The sequence below is a fragment of the Panthera onca genome, chromosome C2 (assembly GCF_046562875.1).
Source record: "Panthera onca isolate mPanOnc1 chromosome C2, mPanOnc1 haplotype 2, whole genome shotgun sequence".
Taxonomy (NCBI): Eukaryota; Metazoa; Chordata; class Mammalia; order Carnivora; family Felidae; genus Panthera; species Panthera onca.
This window is the reverse complement of record NC_138347.1, coordinates 9,451,554-9,470,941: the sequence shown is the minus strand read 5'-3', so window position 1 is coordinate 9,470,941 and position 19,388 is coordinate 9,451,554. Positions and strand designations below refer to the sequence as shown.

The 19,388-nt window shown below is 42.6% G+C and overlaps 1 protein-coding gene across 5 annotated transcripts in view; it reads right to left on the bottom strand.

Annotated features, from left to right (window-relative positions):
- Nucleotides 1–4,331: 4,331 nt before the first annotated feature.
- SETD4 (SET domain containing 4) overlaps nt 4,332–19,388 on the bottom strand; it is a 71,362-nt gene continuing 56,305 nt past the window's right edge. For 2 of the 5 annotated variants that reach the window (XR_013557830.2, XR_013557829.2), the window contains exon 14: nt 4,341–5,385. The gene's annotated coding sequence lies outside the window, so the exon portion shown is untranslated. Of the gene's footprint in view, nt 5,386–19,388 lie in introns of all 5 variants that reach the window. The other 3 variants (XR_013557832.2, XR_013557831.2, XR_013557828.2) reach the window with 3 other exon arrangements.

Here is a 19,388-nt window from a genome sequence, read left to right as displayed (position 1 = left end):
ATGATCTCATAGCTCGTGAGTTCGAGCCCCGCGTCGGGCTCTGTGCTGACAGCTCAGGGCCTGGAGCCCGCTTGGGATTCTGTGTCTCCCCCTCTCTCTCCGCACCTAACCCACGTGCATTCTGTCTCTGTCTCTCTCAAAAATAAACGTTAAAAAAAAGAAAACAAGAATTCTTCCCCTTGGCAGGCATCCATTTTGGCGTTCTCACTCCTACTTACTGATACCAATGAGCAGCTCTCCGAGTTCTGATTCCCTTTCTGCAGCCAAACTGCTGACTTACGTTAAAAACACCCTCAGCATCGCGTGGGTGGCTCAGTTAGTTAAGTGTCCACTTCAGTTTGGTTAATGATCTCATGGCTCGTGAGTTCTAGCCCTGCATGGGGCTCTGCTCTGACAGCATGGAGCCTGCTTGGGATTCTCTCTCTCTGCCCCTCTCCCCCTCAACAAATAAATAAACTTAAAAAAGAAAACACCCTCATAAACTGCCACTTGTGGGCACAATTGTCACTGCCCATTCACTTCAGAACATACTTAGTTTCCATGGAGCAGAAAAAGAGAAACAAAGGAAGAAATTTGACGAAAATAAACCCAGAAAAGGACACAATTATAAATGTATATAGGAGCAAACTTTAAAGCTGTAGCTACTGCAGAATCATAGGCAAGTCTTAAAATAAGGTTTCTAACCATTGTGGAAATTGTTAAAGTTTCTTTCATGAAATCAACTTTTTTTTTCCTTTAGGCTATATTTTCATATCATAGCATTATCACAACTGTGATTAATGAATTATCTGCATAATTTCTAATTTAATGTCGATCTCCCTGGTTATTCTGTAACTCTCTCAGGCGAGGACCTGACTGGTTTACATCCCAGCTGCCCTGTATATTATTAACTGGCACATAGGAGGGACTCAAAAAAATGTCAACACTAGCTTTGCAATAGCGCTATGATTTCATTATTTCCATGTGCCACCTGTGTCAAAAGCACTATACATCATTTCCCAGGTTTGTCACCATGCTACAGTTATGCAAGATGTTACAGGGGTGACAGGCGTATGGGACCTCCCTGGATATGTTTTTTATTTTGCCACTTCCTGTGAATCTTTGATTATTCAAAGTCTTTGATTTCACCTAAACAGTGGAACTTCCATTTGCCCTGACGCCCACACACCACACGATGCTCCTGGCTTGCTGGATTTCACCAGCGTTTTCCGTCTTTCACCAGCTCCACTTCTAACAATCCGACATCCTATATAATACCTGGGAGCTCATCCTTTCCTCCCGTGGACACTTGACACAGCAGATCACTGTGTACAACAGCGACCCTCCTGAGACAGCCAGCCAAAATGCCAACTATGATGGCAATTTTCATACGATTTATCCCTTTCTGTCTTCTCCACACAGACACCACCCAAAGTTGTCACATGGTAGTGATATTCAAGAAGAGCTAGCTGGAATACCAAGGGTCACAGAGAGATGTTATCATGATGAGCCAATCATCCCCTCAAGATTGTCGGTTGCCAATAAAATCCAGAACACGCATGTCCAGGTTCCCAGTCGGTGAACCACACTCCTAAGTACTATGTAGCCACATCTGCGACGGCCTCACACTACACAAAGAATGAGGCCACCACCAAGCTGCCAAGAGCCTCAGAAAACGGTACAAAGTACTTTCAAATCAACAGAAAGGCTTGCCATGTCACAATTTTTGAATAACTTCTCACCCCTTCCTCCCCAAAAGCCACCACTGGCTGAAGTTTGACACCACAGGCTTGAATCACACAATCAGATTCAAACTCTTAAATAAACCGCTGAACAGATATTAACTTCCCTGTAGGCCTGGGAACACAATTCAGCCCTGCTGGGCATAAAGGGAGATTGAGTATGTAGGGGCAGAGCCGCGTCAGGAGAGCAGAGCATTCTCAGAAAGTGGGTTTACCAGCTGCCCACACCAGCCCCGAGCTTGGCCCACTCTCTGTGCTTCTTGGCCCTCCTAGTTGATGTCCTCCTCCAGGGAAAAAAAACAAAGGGGGCCCACCTTAACACTGACATTAGTCTCTGTGGGTCAGAAAACAAGAGCTGTTCAGCTTTCCAATACCTTCACCAGCTCAAAGGCTCAAAGCATTACCTGTCGTTGACTCTTGTTGTAAAGACAATAGCAAACAGCAGAAATTCAAGGGCAAACAACTTTGAGAGCTTCTCTAAACAGTGAGGCTTGGCTACCAGGAAAGAGAAAAATAAATGAAAACTAATCTTCATTACATCCTGGACAAAAATGGCAGGGAGGGAGAGAGCCAAGAGAAGGAGAGAGAAATGATCGTCATTTAAAATGTTTTAATATGGCGGCGCGATCAAGACTAACTTTCCCACTGCCAGGCAGTGAGTCTGGAGAGGGCCAAATGGCCCATTCTCTCACAGGCTTTTCAGCAGAAAAGTAATACCCATTTGTATAACATTTATAAATCAATAAAGTACTTGCACATGTGGAAACTCAAAGTCTCAGCAACCCTGAGCTATTATACCCACTTTACAGATGAGGAAACTGAAACTCACGAGAGACACAGAGTCAGCCGGAAGTGGCAGAGCCAGGGGCACAATGGGACCAGTCAGCTGGTCAGTACAGACATGAAAGAAGCGGCTGAGGACTGTGCTGTGCTATTCTTTGAGGAAAAAGAAATAAAGCATGGTCCCAACAGTTTATTTTTGTTTTTACTGCCCTTGCCTTAGGAGACATATCTAGAAAAATGTCGCTTCGGCCAATGTTAGAAAATATTGCCTATGTTCTCTTCTAGGATTTTTGTGGTTTCAGGTCTCACATTTAGGCCTTTAATCCATTTTGAATTTATTTTTGTGTAGGGTGTAAGAAAGTGGTCCAGTTTCATTCTTTTTTTGCACATAGCTGGCTAGTTTTTCCAGCATCGTTCATTGAAGAGACTGCCTTTTCTCCATTATATATTCTTCCCGCCTTTGTCAGAAATTAATTGACCATATAAGCATGGGCTTATTTCTGGGCTCTCTGTTCTGATCCATCGATCTATGTACCTATCTCTGTGTCACCACCACATTGTTTTGATCACTACAGCTTTGTAGTATATCTTGAAATCTGGGATTATGTTACCTCTGGCTTTGTACTTCATTCTCAAGGTCATTTTGGCTATTTGGGGTTTCTCATGGTACATACAGATTTTAGTATTATTTGTTCTAAGTTCTGTGAGACGTGCTGTTGGCATTTTGGTAGAGATTGCACTGAATCTGTAGACTGTGTTGGATAGTATGGACATTTTAATAATATTCATTCTTCCAATCCATGATCATGGAAGATCTTTCCATTTGTGTCGTCTTCAATTCCTTTCATCAAAGTTTCACAGCTTTCAGAGTACAGGTCTTTCAGCTCGTTGGTTAAGTTTAGTCCTAGGTATTTTATTCTTTTTGATGTAATTATAAATGGAATTGTTTTTTAATTTCTCTTTCTGCTACTTCATTATTAGTGTATAGAAAAGCTACCAATTGCTGGGTATTAATTTTGTTGTACAGCAAAGGAAACCACCAACAAAGCAAAAAGGCCACCTACTGAATGGGAGAAGATATTTGCAAATGATTTATCCAATAAGGGGTTAATATCCAAAATATAGGAAAAGCGTATACAAATCAACACCAAAAAAACAAGCAAACAATCTGATTGAAAAATGGGCAGAGAAACTGAATAGACATTTTTCCAACAAAGACATCCAGATGGCCAACAGACACATAAAAGGATGCTCAACATCACTAATCATCAAGGCAATGCAAATCAAAACCACAATGAGATACCACTTTATACCTATCAGAATGGCTAAAATCCAAAAGACAAGAAATAACAAGTGTTGGTCAGGATATGAAGAAAAAGGAACCCTGGTACACTGTGGGTGGCAATGGAAACTGTGGGGACCATTGTGCACCCATTGTGGAAAACAGTTTGAAGTTTCCTCAAAATATTAAAAATGGAAATATCATATGATTCCATAATCCACTACTAGGTTTTTACCCAAAGAAAATAAAATATATATCTATATAGATATAGATATAGATATAGATATAGATATAGATATAGATATATATACCATATATAATATATAATATTCCATTGTGTATGTATATACCATACATGTATATCCAATATATATATGTGTGTATGTGTATGTGTGTATACAATGTATACAATGGAATATTACTCAACCATAAAAAAAGGATGAGATCTTGTCATTTGTGACAACACGGATGGCCCTACAGGGTATTACACTAAATAAAACAAGTCAGACTGAGATAGTCAAAAAGCATATGGTTTCATTCATATATGGAATCTAAAAAAAAATGAATAAACAGACAAAAAGCAGAATCAGGCCTACAAATACAAAGAACAAGCTGATGGTTGCCAGAGGGAAAGGGTGTGGGGCGAATGGGCAAAGGGGAGTGGCACGTTCAAGCTTCCCATTATGGAACGGATAAGTCACAGGGATAAAAGGCACAGCACAGGGAATACAGTCAGCGGTGTTGTAATGACCTGTATGTTAACAGATGGCAGCTACACTTGTGAACACAGCATAACGTATAGACTTGCTGAATCACTACGTTATACTCTTGAAACTAACGCAACATTGGGTGTCAAGGATACTCAAATAAAAAAGCAAGCAAGCCTAGTCCCCGATGCGGATGAAGGGGGCTGGGGGATTCCTCTCCATCTTTGCAGTGGATCTAGGAAGCAACACTTCAGGGAGTTACTTTTATTCTTACTCTGACAATTCAAAGAGAAAAGTGCCTAAGCTGATAAATTCTCATTTCAAAGGTGATTCATAGACTATTATCTCCAAAAAGAAATCCACCCAGAAACTTGAGATGAGAGAGTTAGGAACAAAGGGCTCCAGCTGTTACTTGAATCTGTCGGTGCCTCAAACGGGACAGCAGCTTAAACCAAAATATCAAAGGACTTTTTAAGGCCAGCAGCTCACCTTGAAGTGACTCCGGAATACGACCCCAGCCGCAGATGGAGACACTGGATCTCAAAGGCCAGGCCCACAGTGGCAGCAAGAGGTCAAGTCCACGACTCAAACCCAAGACTGTTTTCTGACTTTGCCACAAGGAAGGGCAAGCGAGGCACACCCTCTAGTGCAGGAGAGCAGCGGGCTCTCCACCCGTGCATTTTGAGGACAGGCAAGCTCTCACCTGATCTCGGAAGGTGGCCTGAGGGGGGCAGAGAAGGAAGTCGGAGGTGAATGTTGCCGCAGCGGAAGGAGCAGAAGGAACGGGTTGGGTCGGACCAGGGCTCTGCCCTCCGAGAGCGCCCTCTCCTGTCGCCACTGGGAATAAAAGTGCTGGGCCTCGCTGGGAGCGAATCCAACCCTCGCCAGTGCCCTGGGAACATATAAAGATAAATAAATCCCGAGGCTGGAGAGAAGGGACTGGGGCAAGATCCACCCCACCAGCCAGGTCCCAGGGAGACCCCACCAAGCTTCCACCACCCAACTGCTCCCCACTGCTCTGGGAGAGAGAAACAAACGCCTGTCTTGTTCAAGGAACGCAAAACACACACACAGGCTTGGGACGAGAGACAACACTCCCTTTGATGACATTTTGGATGATATTTCTTCCATTTCAAAAGGCACCAGGAATTTGCTCTAACTCAATGCTCTGTGAGATAACTGAGGCTGCCTCAGTTTTCCCAGCTTACTTCTTCAGGAGGTTAATTCCAGATTTCTCTTTCCACCCTAAACGTTGTAAGGAGTTAGGCCCATTTTGTTGGCCTTTCCTTTTTTTTTTTTTTTAATCGTGGCAAAATATGCGTAACATAAAAGCTGCCCTCTTAACCATTTTTAAGTGTACAGGCCAGTGGCGTTCGGTACCTTCACATGAGCCATCACGTTCCTCATCTCCAGACTTTTTCATCTTCCCAAATTGAACCTCTGTCCCCGTTAAACACAAAGTCCCCCGTCCCCCTTCCCTAGCCCCCCACATCCACCACTCTGCTCTCTGTCTCTACGTGCTTGACTACTCTGGGGACAGCACATACAAGGAATCCTACAGTGTTTGTCCTTTCGGGTCTGGCTTGTTTCACTGAAAGGTGACCTCGTAGTTCACCCCTGCTGTAGCATTGTGTCAGGATTTCCCTTCTGCATTTTTAAGGCTCAATAATGTTCCATTGTAGGGATCTATCACATTTGGTTTATCCATCAGCCATCAATGGACACTTGGGCTGCTTCGACCTTTTGACTCTGAATGACGCACCTATTATCAGAGAAAACTCTGCTTTTATTATTGTGATGTCACTGCCCAAGCCCATCTGAAGCTCGGGCCAGGAGTCGTCTCAGTGGTTTCGAAAACCCCCCTGGCGTTCAGTGCCCTCCCCCACGTGATACCCAGCCCCCACCACAAAGCCCAAAGCAATCAGAAAACAAAACTCCACGCTCACACAGTCCAAGCGTCACACACACCCCATCCCTCACCCACCCCAATCCTCACCCACCCCAACTCTGACACACCCCAACCCTCACATACCCCAACCCTCATACAACCCAAGCCTCACAGACACAGCAACTTGACATACCCCAACTCTCACAAACCCCTTCACACATACACCCAGTCCCCACACACCCCAGACCCCCCCTGTCTCTAGGGACTTTATGGGCTGGCCTCCAGCCTACACACAAGAACCACAGGGACTTCCCAGCCTTGGGGCATCATTCAGGGAGCCCCAGCATTTCCATTTCTGTCTCCCTCCCTCTCTTAATGGGACCGCATAGTTTTGAAAACAAAATGCCTCCCGCCTCTGCCACCTCTGCCATGTGAGCGAGGGCACCTCCAGGTCTCCTGGACAGAAAGCCCTGCTCTCACCTTAGACACTGGAAGCAGGGGGAAAAAGAATTCCTGTAAACTATCCTGAGTTATAAAGGTTTTTGCACACTAACCCCAGCCTCTTCAGACCTATTTTTATTCCATTATGTTCACTTGTCATCCAAAAGGAGGACTCAAGTAGAAAAACGCATTTTAAATATCCTAAGGTTTTCCTGCTGTCCTTGGGCCATAGGTGGTACAGAAAGCCTATGGAGAGAGCTGTTAAGGAAGGAGATGGATCTAGATGCTGTTCTATGGATTAGGCAGAAACAGGCTGTGCCAGTCTCATTCACCAGCCGTTTCCCCGGTAAAGACTACAGGTATGTAGTTGGTGCCCAATCAGTGACTATTGAATGAGGAAGTGAAGAAACGTTTCAAGTCAATGGAAGGTGAAGGGAGAGAATGGGTGCCCCCTTGAGTGTCCATCTTCACCTTGAATCAGCCAGGGTAAAAGTGCTGCTTAGCAGTGGGAGCTTTGGGGAAAACCTAGAGTTGAGTCCAGGGGCTATTTAGTCTTCGCTCACCAGAAGAGGTTGGGCCAAGGTGAAATTCACAGGCAGGAAACTCTGGGTGCACCTGCCATGGACCTGTTCATGGACCTTACGAAGCATTCCCCTAAGCTGTGGCTGCATGAGATGCAAGGACAAGAGTAACGAGACTCGCACAGATGCTCCTGAGCCCGGAAGGGCAGTCTAGTCTTTCTGGATCGTCTTGACAATGGGAAGTTGCCGCAAATTCCAACCTGCTTGCTTTCCGGCTTCTGAGCTCCAGCCCTCTAGGGAGGTGGATTCACCACTCACTGCACCAGTAGGTAACCCACCCTGTACCTCCAACCTCAGGCAGTTCAAGCATCAGTTGGTCAAAGTAGGGAGAAGGATGCTTTCCCACACCTTTTCAGGAAAATTGGGGGAAAAGGTTTTTCTGCTAACAACATATGCATATTGGCTGACTTTACCAAGCCTGTGGTTAGTTACAGCCACAGATTTGGGCAAGATTTGGACACAAAACAAAATGACCCAGCTGCTAAGACCAGGGCTGCTTCTCAACAGGGCACTAAGGAAGTAAATCTAGTACCAATCAAGTTGCTGATAAAGAAACCTGATCAGAAACAGCAGAAAAGACGCTCTCCTCTGTCTCTGTTAGATGGGCCCTTTTCTGTAACCAGTCTGTGTTTTTGTCATGAACCAGTGCATTCAGCTGTATCTCAGAAGACCCCCACTCTGGGTAGCAGTATGCTTGAACTTGAAACAGGAAAACTGGAACCCATCCTAACAGGAACCAAGAGGTAACCTACAAGGAACAACACAAAGCTGTTGACCCACCTCTTGTAGAAAGCATTGTTCCCGGTTTATTTAAAACACTAGGGCCACTGCAGAAATAATTACGCGTACTAACCATACTGCTCCTCACTTCAAGTGACCTCTTCACAGCAACCGAGACCCAGGAAAAGTCTGTCATTAAGGTTCATAAAGAAAAGATAGGTGTATCAACATTGAGGTTTTGTGGTGAGCTGAGAAGAAGCCTCCCTAGAGTCTGCTGGTTCTATCTCACCAAGCTATTTTCTCCCAACATGGCTGTGGTCTGGTCTTCAAACAAGCTGAAAGATAAGCAAATACCCTTCCTCTCAGCTTACATTTGACTGCCTTCAGCATCCAGTGTGTTTCATGAATGACAACAATATAGTAGAAAGCCACAATTCACCCACACTCAACCACAGAACTCCCATCTAGAATAAAACAGAATTGGGGCAGAGGAACCCATCCAAAAACAAAATCAAATTTGATTGAAAGGTGATACAACCAGCCTCTTTCAGCTACTGATCATTCTGAAGTGGGAAATATGAGAGTTAGGGAAATCACATGACTAACTCAAACCACTATAAAGTCACAAACCATGTCTTAGAATCAGAAACAAAAACTTGAGAATGGATTGCTAGACAAAATCTACACTGTCCAACTCAGTACCACTAATGACATGCAGCTGTTTAAATTTAATTTTCAATTAATTAAAATGAAATAAAATTTACAATTCAGCTCCTTACTCTTGCCAACCACACATTTCAAGGGCTCAGCGGCCACATATGGTTAGTGACCACCATATTGAGCAGCACGGATATGGAATATTTCCATCATGGCAGAATGTTCTTTTAGACAGCACAGGACTACACACTAAGAAAGGAAAAAAGAAAGGGAATTTAAAAAGCAATAAAAGAGTTCTCCTCAAAAAAAAACAAAAAACAAAAAACCCAGAAACGTAAGTATCCACCGTGTCCCTATCTTGTGCTTCCTGAAGGCATATTCAAACATAACGAACACATAGACGATATGAGACTTTAGGGCTACATAGACCACCGATGTTCCATAAAAGCTAGAAATGGAATATGTGCCATGGGTATTTTTGTAATTGTCATCAATAAGCTGAGAGCAACCCTTTCAACAAAATGTTAGTTGGTGGCCTCGTGCTCATTTTGTTGATCTATTCTTCTGATTTCTAGTGGAACAAGTTCAGATCCTCCTGAAAAGGAACAGGAAAATATCCTACTTCCCACTTCTAGAACACATATATTTACTAGCCCTCTTCTTTCCATAAATGTGCATCATAGATTAGAGTTTTTGTTTTTGTTTTTGTTTTCAGGAATTTCCTTAGCAGAAGCCTCTGCCCCACCACCACCTTGAACGCCAGCTTTGGGGCAGTAGAGAATGTCATAGTCAAGGTTCCTTGCACAACAAGCAACAGAAACCAATCTGTCCTACCTTAATTAGAAAAGGAAAATTGTCAGATGGATTCCAGAATACTTCATGAAGCCTAAGGATAATGAGGCATCATGAGACACTCCAAGACTTGACAATCCACTGTCTCTGTCTCAAATTTCTGCTTCCCTTTGTCCAACAATGTAATTTCTTGCTCTCTTCAGAACTTCATTCTCTGCTTCTCTTCTCACAGAGTAGAAAAGGGCCACCCCTCAGCTCTAAGGAGCATATGTGGCCACCTCATGACTCTTGAATTTCACATGTCCCTTGGTACTTAGAATTTCAGAGACCCAATTCCAAGAGCCCAGGAGAACTGATTAGCTCAGCTTATCTCTCAGTAGTCCAAACAATCATGGAGGGAGAGTGGAACCATCTAGAGTAAACATGTCAGCAGCAGCTACTGAGGTACAGAAGAGTGGGAAGCAGAGAATTCTCAGGGAGGGTGCTCTGAGCAGTGATACCAAGGATGTAAATGGGGAAAAATGTGAGTTTAAGAAACTAAAGGGCCATCTAATAGATACATTCCAATAACCCAAAATATTATAATACAGGATGTCTATAAAATCTGGAAACATAGCTAATATTATTTTTATTTGTAACAGATTAAATATGTCTTTGAAAACAAGTATATTCATTCACTTGTGTTTCCCAGACATTATGGACATAGTTTACATCATATGCTTCTTCATTGCTACATTGCTCAAAGAAAGCAAAGATTTTATAAAGAGATTAAAGTGTTAGCAAATTATTTCCAATATACTTGAAAAGCTGAGATGATTTTTATTCTTAAATTTCTGAATATACATGCTTTCTTTGGAAGGAAGTATAGTCATATTTTATAGTTTAATTTAGTGTTTTTGTAATAGTCTTTACTTTAGAGATATTCTGTGAAATTGATTTTTTACCAATTATCTCCCTGTTTTCTCAGAGATACTAAATATTGGTATTCTTTGAAAGGTACTGAAGCAAAAACGATAATAAAAGCCAAATTATCCTCTTTATATTTTTGCTGTGAAAAACTGAAAAAAAAAAAAAATGGGGACCTGAGTGGCTCAGTCAGTTAGGCGTCTGACTCTTGATCTCAGCTCAGGTCATGATCTCATGGTTCATGAGACTGAACCCTGCATCAGGCTCTGTGCTGACAGTGTGGACCCTGCTTGGGATTCTCTCTCTCCCTCTCTCTCTCTTTCTCTGCCCTCCCCCACTCGCACCTGTGTGTGCTCGCTCTCTCTCTCTCTCTCTCTCAAAATAAATAAATAAACTTTAAAAAAAAACTAAAAAAAAAAAAGTTTATAGGTCACTCAATGCAGCTCAGTTTTTTGGCAGACATTAATACTGTACTTTAATTTTTAATAATATTTGCCCAAATTTTTTACACTAAAAATTAATTTCTAAAGGAATACCTTTCCCTTGTACTGAAAAAGGCATTTATTCCCATTTGCATCTTTTTATCAGGTAAGTTTTTTTTTCTCCCGGAGCTCCCAGGAAAAAATAAAGATCAAGTCATTTAAAATGGAACACATCATGGGGGCCAGAATGGCCAAGGAAGTAGGTAACAAGCTGAACCTTTCCTTTATCCCTTTGGCTTTTCATGTCTCATGTCCCAGGCTTTCAAGATCTCCAGAAGCCCACCCAGTTTTCCCTCTGTTCATAGCTAGTGGGGTAACAGGAAAAACATAGGCTTTGAGGTCAAATGCTGTCAATAAGCTACATGATTTTGAGAAAATTACTTCATCACACAAAGCCTGTTTCCTCATCTGAAAATGAGATTAATGATGGAAATCTCACAGTTTTGTTGTGAAGATTAAGTGAGTCAACGTGTGTAAAGTACCTAACCTCAGCATACAATAAACATATCTATATTCATATTAGAATTATTATTGTCATTTTCTTTCTTTCAGTGGCATGGCTTTTAATTAGTACTATCTTTCTGAAAGTGACCTTCTTTAGCTTGGTCTTGCAAATCCCTCCTCTCCCAGCCTCAGTTCCAGCCCTCGGATGCAGCTCAGCCCAGACTCCGAAACAAAGGAACAGCAAGAACAAGTAGACGCTGAAATGGCTAATAAATATTGCTAAACCTCTATAAGTCTGATTGAAGAAAAGAGAGAAGGCACAAATAAAAAGTATTAGGAATGAAAAACAGAAACAGAAATACAGATGTGCAAATTAAAAAGAGAAAATTATGAACAATTTTTGCCACTAATCTGATAACTTAATTGAAATAGGTAATTACCTAGAAAAATATTAATTGTCAAAAATGACTATAGAAGATATAGAAAACCCGAATGGTCCTATGCCATTTACAAAATTTAATCTCTAATTTAAAATCTTTCTCAGCTGAGTAAGTACATGGAGTTTATTATACTATTCTCTCCACTTTTTATTATGGAAAATTTTAAGTATATGCAAAAGTTAAAATAATAATTTCTCATATAGAAATGTTTTTGCAGGTAAGTTTTATCAAACATTCAAGAAAGAGGGATTCTAATCTCTCATTAATTTTTTCAGATAATAAGAAAAAACAGTACAACTTACTTTTTATGCTAATATAATCTTAATGCCAAAAATAGACAAGAATGAGATGAGAAAGGAAATTTTAGGCCAGAGAAGCTATAATGGGAACCGGGGCATGTTGAACTCTATGGTGACCTGGCCTTTCAACTTTTATCATCCTTCCTCTTTTATGTTGTAATTTATCTTATTTAAACTTCAGTCCTTCCACTAATGCCTGATAAATCCACACACCTGCAGGGTGGTGTTGTAGATGGATGTGAGGAATAAAGCCTGTCCTATACATACTGTCCTGGCTCTTCAGAGACCCAGAGACTAGATGCGGAGGCTCTAGACCATGTGTTCCAGAAAGGAATCCTAAGTAAAGTAAACAGTGAGGATATCAGCGACTCTTAATGGTTTTGCTGCCCCTTTCTCTAGGTGACTATTCAAAGAAATGATTTCATCTGATCACATCTTATGAATCAGACAGGTACACCCCACAGCAGCCCTATGGCCATGGCTCAGGACAGGCTGATGCCTTTCCCCTACTCATCTCATTAGAAGCAAAGCCCATGACCTGCTGCCCTTGTCTCCCAAGGTGTTACATCAGATACATCAGAGGTTCAGAGCTATCAACTACTGTACTCATGTGGCCCTCCAGCCAGCAGTGTGTCCTCATTTGAGTCATAAGCCCAACTCTACACTATCTTGCTAAGTGAGACTAATTTTAGCAACTTCAGAAACTAAAATATTCTTGCACTTGGCAATTTCCCATTGTCCAAGGCTAGATCATTGCTAACAGGACCCACGTAAACGGGGATGGGCATGAAATATTTAAAAGACTGACATTATCTGCCCGATTGATGTAGAGAGTTCATTTGGGGAGTACTAAAAGGTAAGTTTGGTTATACCAAGCTAGACCCAGGGGAGAATGGTGTTACTTGTTTGAATAAACCAGCGGGGAGGGGTCCAGCATTCTTTTAGCAGCAGTGTAATTTTAATGAGTAAAATTATATAGAAACCTTCAATATATAAGGCTGATGAAATCAGAGCTGGTCTTCTTATAGAAGGAAGATGGAGATTCAGAAATTCACCCACTTGACTTTCTCCTATCCTCTGAGTCAACCCCTCTAGATTGCAGACTCCTTCCCTCGGCACTATGGGTATTGGGCACACAGCTCAAAGTCCATTGGCATGTGACATTAAAGTTCCACTTAAAATCTTTGTCACAGAGTCATCCATAATATGGAGTTAGGAGGTTTATGTAAAACAGACCCTCCACTTTGCCAGTGAGAAAACTGTGAGAAGGAGAGTCTTCCTGACCTGTCTGAACTCCACGTCTACTCAATGGCAGAGGCAAAAATATTATATATGCACCTTGACTCCCACCTCCTCCTATTTCCACCACACCCTACTGAAGTTTCGCCAATTAATTAAATGGAATTGGTGAACTTGCATCTACTACTGACTCCTGTATTGTTAACTATTCCCATACCTCAATGATACGTGTACACACTTCTGCATGGTTCTAAGGATATGTGTAGCAGAAGTCCTGGCTAGGCTATGGATGAGGCCTGCAGAGATAGATGGCCCAGCCACACACACGTCATCCACTAAGCATCATGGTAGCCAGAAGCAACTTGAACTTGTTGAGCCTGGGGGCAGGTAGAACAGGGCCAGGGAAGGGGAATCAACAGAAGGGAGGAATAGGGAGACTGTGGGGGTCCCTGGGAAAGAGCCTACTGTGCTAGATAAAAGGGTTGGATCTGATGGTCCAATCTCACCAGCCGAACCTGAGGGATGGGGGGAATGGCAATTCCAGGTATGACAAATGCCTCTGCCTAGATGTTGTCCCAAACTCAACCACACTGACAGTGTGTACACGACTTGTGAAAGAGAAGAGGTGTGGAATACAGACTATTTAATAAGCTGTAAGTCCTAGAGGATCCAGCACCCAGAATCTCCACAGAGGGTCCCCCCACAAAAGAGATTAAAAAGGTGTTTCCCTACTAGCAAGAGTGGTGGTAAGCCTCAGGAGGCAACAGACACTGCATCCTTCCCCCGAGCCTACTCCCCACCCCCAAACAAGGGTCAGCAGCCTGAAGGAACCTCAAAGCTACAAGAGACCTGAAGTTCCAAAAGCAAAGCAAGGCCTCCCTTTAAGTCCAACACAGGAAACTACAGAAAATCACACTGATTGTCCCGGCTTGTGTCACATGACAACTCCCGAACCAATCGCCATGGGGAAAGGACATATGCCACGAGTGGCACGTGGAAGTCAGGTGCGCTTTGGGCCAGCCAGCCTCTCCCAACCATACATCATGGAGGAGGAATGGCAGGACCCCTGAAGCTGAAGATAAATGGGGGAGGGGCGGTGAACAGACCAAACAACCGCAGATTCTTAGGCTGAGAAATGTCTAGACTGTTACCTAAAAACAATCAAGAATAAAAGGTTTGAATAAGCTGAAATCCTTTTAGAGAGGAGTATCTGAAAAAGGAGATGCAGAAGAAAATTTAAGAAGGTAACCATCATAGGCAAGGGGATAAGGACACTGATAAGGAGCTAACACAACCAGAGATGGAATAACAAGAATACAGATGATAAAGGAATAAACTAAAGATCAATAAAAGCTAGCTACCACCTAGTCACACCTCCCAACAGTACAGCTATGGTTTCATTTTATCCTCCTCAACAGCCCTGCCTCAAAAACTGTCATCCCCCAGCAAGAGCCAAGCAATCTGGGTTTCACGAGGTCATAGCATCCGAAGTCATTTAGCTAGTTCCACAGCAGAATTCGAAATCAAGCCCAGGTGTGAAGGACCTCTAAATCTCTCCCACCCCTTTCACGTCCCTCACCCCCCTCCCACACCATACTGTCTCCCATGTTCTGCAGTTTTAAAGCCAAATCATGAGGATTTTGGAGCTGGTGTATTTTTGAAGCTACGGTAACAGCCATATTAGAGGCTAGTGTGTAAGAATTCAATAACTACTGAGAGTCTACCTGGAATGGAGAGAAGAAAATTGGAAAACCAGCAAGGTTTAAGGTAGTGCTTCTTGGGTATCAAAAGCATCTCTGAATGCTTATTAAAACTACACCTTTGGGGCACCTGGGTGGCTCAGTTAAGCATCTGACTTCAGCTTAGGTCATGATCTCGCGGTTCACGAGTTCAAGCCCCACGTCAGGCTCTGTGCTGTCAGCTTAGAGCCTGCAGCCTGCTTCGGATTCTGTGTCTCCCTCTCTCTCTGCCCCTCCCCCACTTGCGTTCTGTCTCTGTCTCTCAAAAATAAATAAAAACTTCAAAAAAATTGAAAAAACACTACACCTTCTAGGGGTGCCTGGCTGGCTTGGTAAAGGGGAGCATGGGACTCTCAATCTCAGGGTCATGAGTTCAAGCCCCACACTGGGGGTGAAGCCTACTCAAATTTTTTTAAAAAGTTTAAAAAAACAGGGGCGCCTGGGTGGCGCAGTCGGTTAAGCGTCCGACTTCAGCCAGGTCACGATCTCGCGGTCCGTGGGTTCGAGCCCCGCATCAGGCTCTGGGCTGATGGCTCGGAGCCTGGAGCCTGCTTCCGATTCTGTGTCTCCCTCTCTCTCTGCCCCTCCCCTGTTCATGCTCTGTCTCTCTCTGTCCCAAAAATAAATTAAAAACGTTGAAAAAAAATTTAAAAAAAAAAAAAAAAAGTTTAAAAAAACAAAAACTGCACCCTCTAGGTCCTCATCCCCAGAGGTTCAAGGTTTTTAGGTATGGGGCGAAGCCCAAGAATGCCAGCTTCAACAAGCACCAGTGATTCTGAGGTAGGCCATTGGCAGACCAGTGTTCAAAAACACTAGTGAGAAACCAGGGCAATTAATAATGGCAGAGTGTGAGAAAAATTGGAGAGAGATGTATGTATTCTAATACTGTGCATACTGGGAAAAGAGGAAAAAGAAACACGTCAAAGGTGACCACTGAATTTACTTATCTCTGCTTTTGAAGATGGATGTCATCTTTGTCCCAGAAAGAGAATATTCTGGAAAAACTAAGCAACTGGAAGGGGCAGGGGGAGGGGGAAGTATCTCCTGCATCACTAAGTGGCAAAGTACCAAACCTAAGCAAAGGCTTAAAATAATTATTAATACTTGATCTAAGGTTATAAAAGAATAAGGAAAGAAAATAAGAGGAAAGAATACACTAAGTCAATGTTATTGATTTACACTCTCTGAAAGAAATGCCAGACTATTATTTAGATGTCAAAATAACTCCAAGAAGAGTACAAGGCTGTTTTGATCATTTGAAACCAAATACCTGCTTTCTCTGAGATGGGGCTTTCAGACATAGAGCCTCCTTAAATACCACTGCGATGCTCTGAACAGATCACATTTCCCCTTCAAAGGTTACACCATGTTAAATTATATGCAATTTCAAAAAGAACAAGTCGTTGTCCTACTTTGAGTCCCCTTCTCTTAAAAGCATGTTTTGACTAAGATTAATTTATAGCCCAAGGAGATTTGGGGAGAGGAAAAAACCTTGAAATTGCAAGCAAAAATAACTAAGAATTCCGGTCACTTCTTAAATATCAAGTGATGTTGTTTTGGGAATAGGACCAGATTTGCACAGAACCACAGGTAAATGGACCAAACTTTGGGATTTGCAGTATCCAATAGACACTTCAAGGCGGGGGGGGGGGGGGGGGGGTGGAATCTAGTGGATGCCACAGTTGTGGAGTGTAGCCATAATGGAGCTCAACGTTGGGCAATTTGCTCAGCCTCTAAGCCCTTCACCAAATGGAAAGTGGTACACTAAGAAAACACGAGGGCAGAGATGCTCATTACCCCACAGGAGTGGTGTGAGACTAATTAGTGAGTGCTCCTGAAGCACTTAAGAATGGATCAGCTGGGCAGTTTGGCTCATTCGACATTAGGTTTCTGTAAAATGTGCCCGTGGCTGCGTGGATAACTGCATCCTGACTGTTCCTATCACGATAGCTGTAGACGTGCTCATCTCTTTCTATACTAATAAGTCCCCTTATTCCCTTAATCAGATTTCTCCATAATAATGTATTGTTCGTGTTTCTTTTAATTTATTTAAGTTTACTTGGTTATTTTGAGAGAGAGAGACAGAGAGCAGGGGAGGGGCAGAGAGAGAGTAGAGGGAGAGAATCCCCAGTAGGTTCTGGGCATTGTCAGCAAGGAGCCCGATGCAGAGCTCCAACCACGAACCACCAGATCATAACTTGAGCCGAAATCAAGAGCCGGAGGCTTAACCAACTGAGCCACTCAGGTGGCCCCGTTTCTTCTTTTTAAAACAAACCAAAAAAAGCATCTCCTTGTGCTTTTTAATATTTTCTTCACATATGCTAGGAATCTCTTTGTCAATCATTTATGTAACACTTACTCTACCAAATCAATGTAACTCATTAACTGAAGGGGCCCCAGGAGAGCCTGTGTGGCAGGTGGTACTAGGGTTCATTCACCCACCTGAGGAAGAAAAACGTCCTTATACACCTCAGCTTTTGCATAGGGTCACTTTGGTAATTCCACGTCCAGAATTTTTTGATTATTCAGATGCAAATTACTGAAGGGAAGATGTTTTCAATGGGATAGGGATTAAGTATTTTCATTGCGGTTTTGATCTGTTGGGCCATTTCCTGGGTCCTTGTATTTTAAACTCTGGCCCAAGACTCATGGATCCTCTTTTGAGGATCTATGGTCTGCTAGGACCGCCATGACAAAACACCACAGACTTGGGGGCGTAAGCCAGAGACATTTATTTTCTCTCAGTTCTGGAGGCTCGAAGTCCAAGATCAAGGTGTCAGCAGGTTTGGATTCTCCTGAAGCCTCTCTCCTTGGCTTGCATATGGACCTTCTCACTGTGTCTCAAGTGGCCTTTCCTCTGTGTGCACACATCCCTGTATCTTTACCTCTTCTTATCTGAACACCAGTACTATTGAAGTAGGCCCCCAGCCTCCAGGACTTCATGGTATTAGAGTTCTCCAGAGAAATAAGCCATAGGATATAAAAGGAGACGTCTATAGAATTGGTTCATGTGGTTATGGAGGCCAGGAAGTCCTATAGTTTGCTGTCTGTCAGATGGAGAACCAGGAAAGCCAGTGGTATAAAACAGTTCAAGTCCAAAACCTGAGAAACAAGGGGTTGATGATTTCAGTCCCAGGCTGAGTCCAAAATCCCAAGAGCCAGGACTGTCAATGTCCGAGGTCTGGAGATGGGTGCCTCAGTTCTTGTAGAGTGTAAATTCAACCTCCACTGCCATTTTGTTCTCTCTAGGCCTCTCAGTGGCTTGGATGATGCTCACCCACACGGGAGAGGGCCATCTACTTGATACAGTTCACCAATTCAAATGCTAACTTCTTCCAGAAACACTCTCAAACACATCCAGAAATAATGTTTTACCAACTATCTGGGCATCCTTTGGCCTAGGAAAGTTGACATAACATCACATTCATTGAATGCTAATTATCTCCTCCAAGGGCCTGTCTCCAAACACAGTCACATTGAAGATTAAAGCCTCAACATATGAATTTGGAGGAGCACAATGCAGGCCATCACAGAGGATATACCAGACACATTAACAGAACCAAAAATTGAAACTCTGTAGAATGGTGGAGAAGTTTAAGCAATTGCTCTATGTTAACTTGACCCATAACACCATCAGAGCACAAGTACCATGAGTTAAACCATACTCCTGAAATAAATCAACTGTATATAGAATAAAAGCACTGAATTTATGGGAAGGGATTGGTCCTATTGCTAATTTCTATCTTTTAATATAATTAAAAGGGGGTTCTACTCAACCAGAACCCTTGGATATTCATTTCATATCCAAATGATAAAGGATGTCAAAATATGTATCTTGGAAACCAACTGTATTTAGCTTCTGATAGGGAAAAATTTTGTGGACATAGCATTTAATAAACAAGAGAAGAGGGCTTTTCATTCAATATCCTTATGATACGAAAAGTGGCTATTAAACTTAATAGCCATTACTATTTCAATAAACAATGAACACAACCCAGAAAGCACTTTATCCAAAATGTATAAAATCTATGCAAATCATCAACTGTGACTAGCCAATGGGAAACTTGGGCTTCCAGCACTAATTTGCTATTGGCCCCAGTACTTACTCTTCCCCTTCATCAAGATGCATGGCTCTACAATTCCCTGAGCCCTGATAGATATCTGTTGTGCATAGGACAGCATAGCCAAGGGGCAACTTATAACACAGATCATTTAAAGGAGGGATAAGATCCTGGAAATGGCCCTAGATTATATTAAATAGCATCTT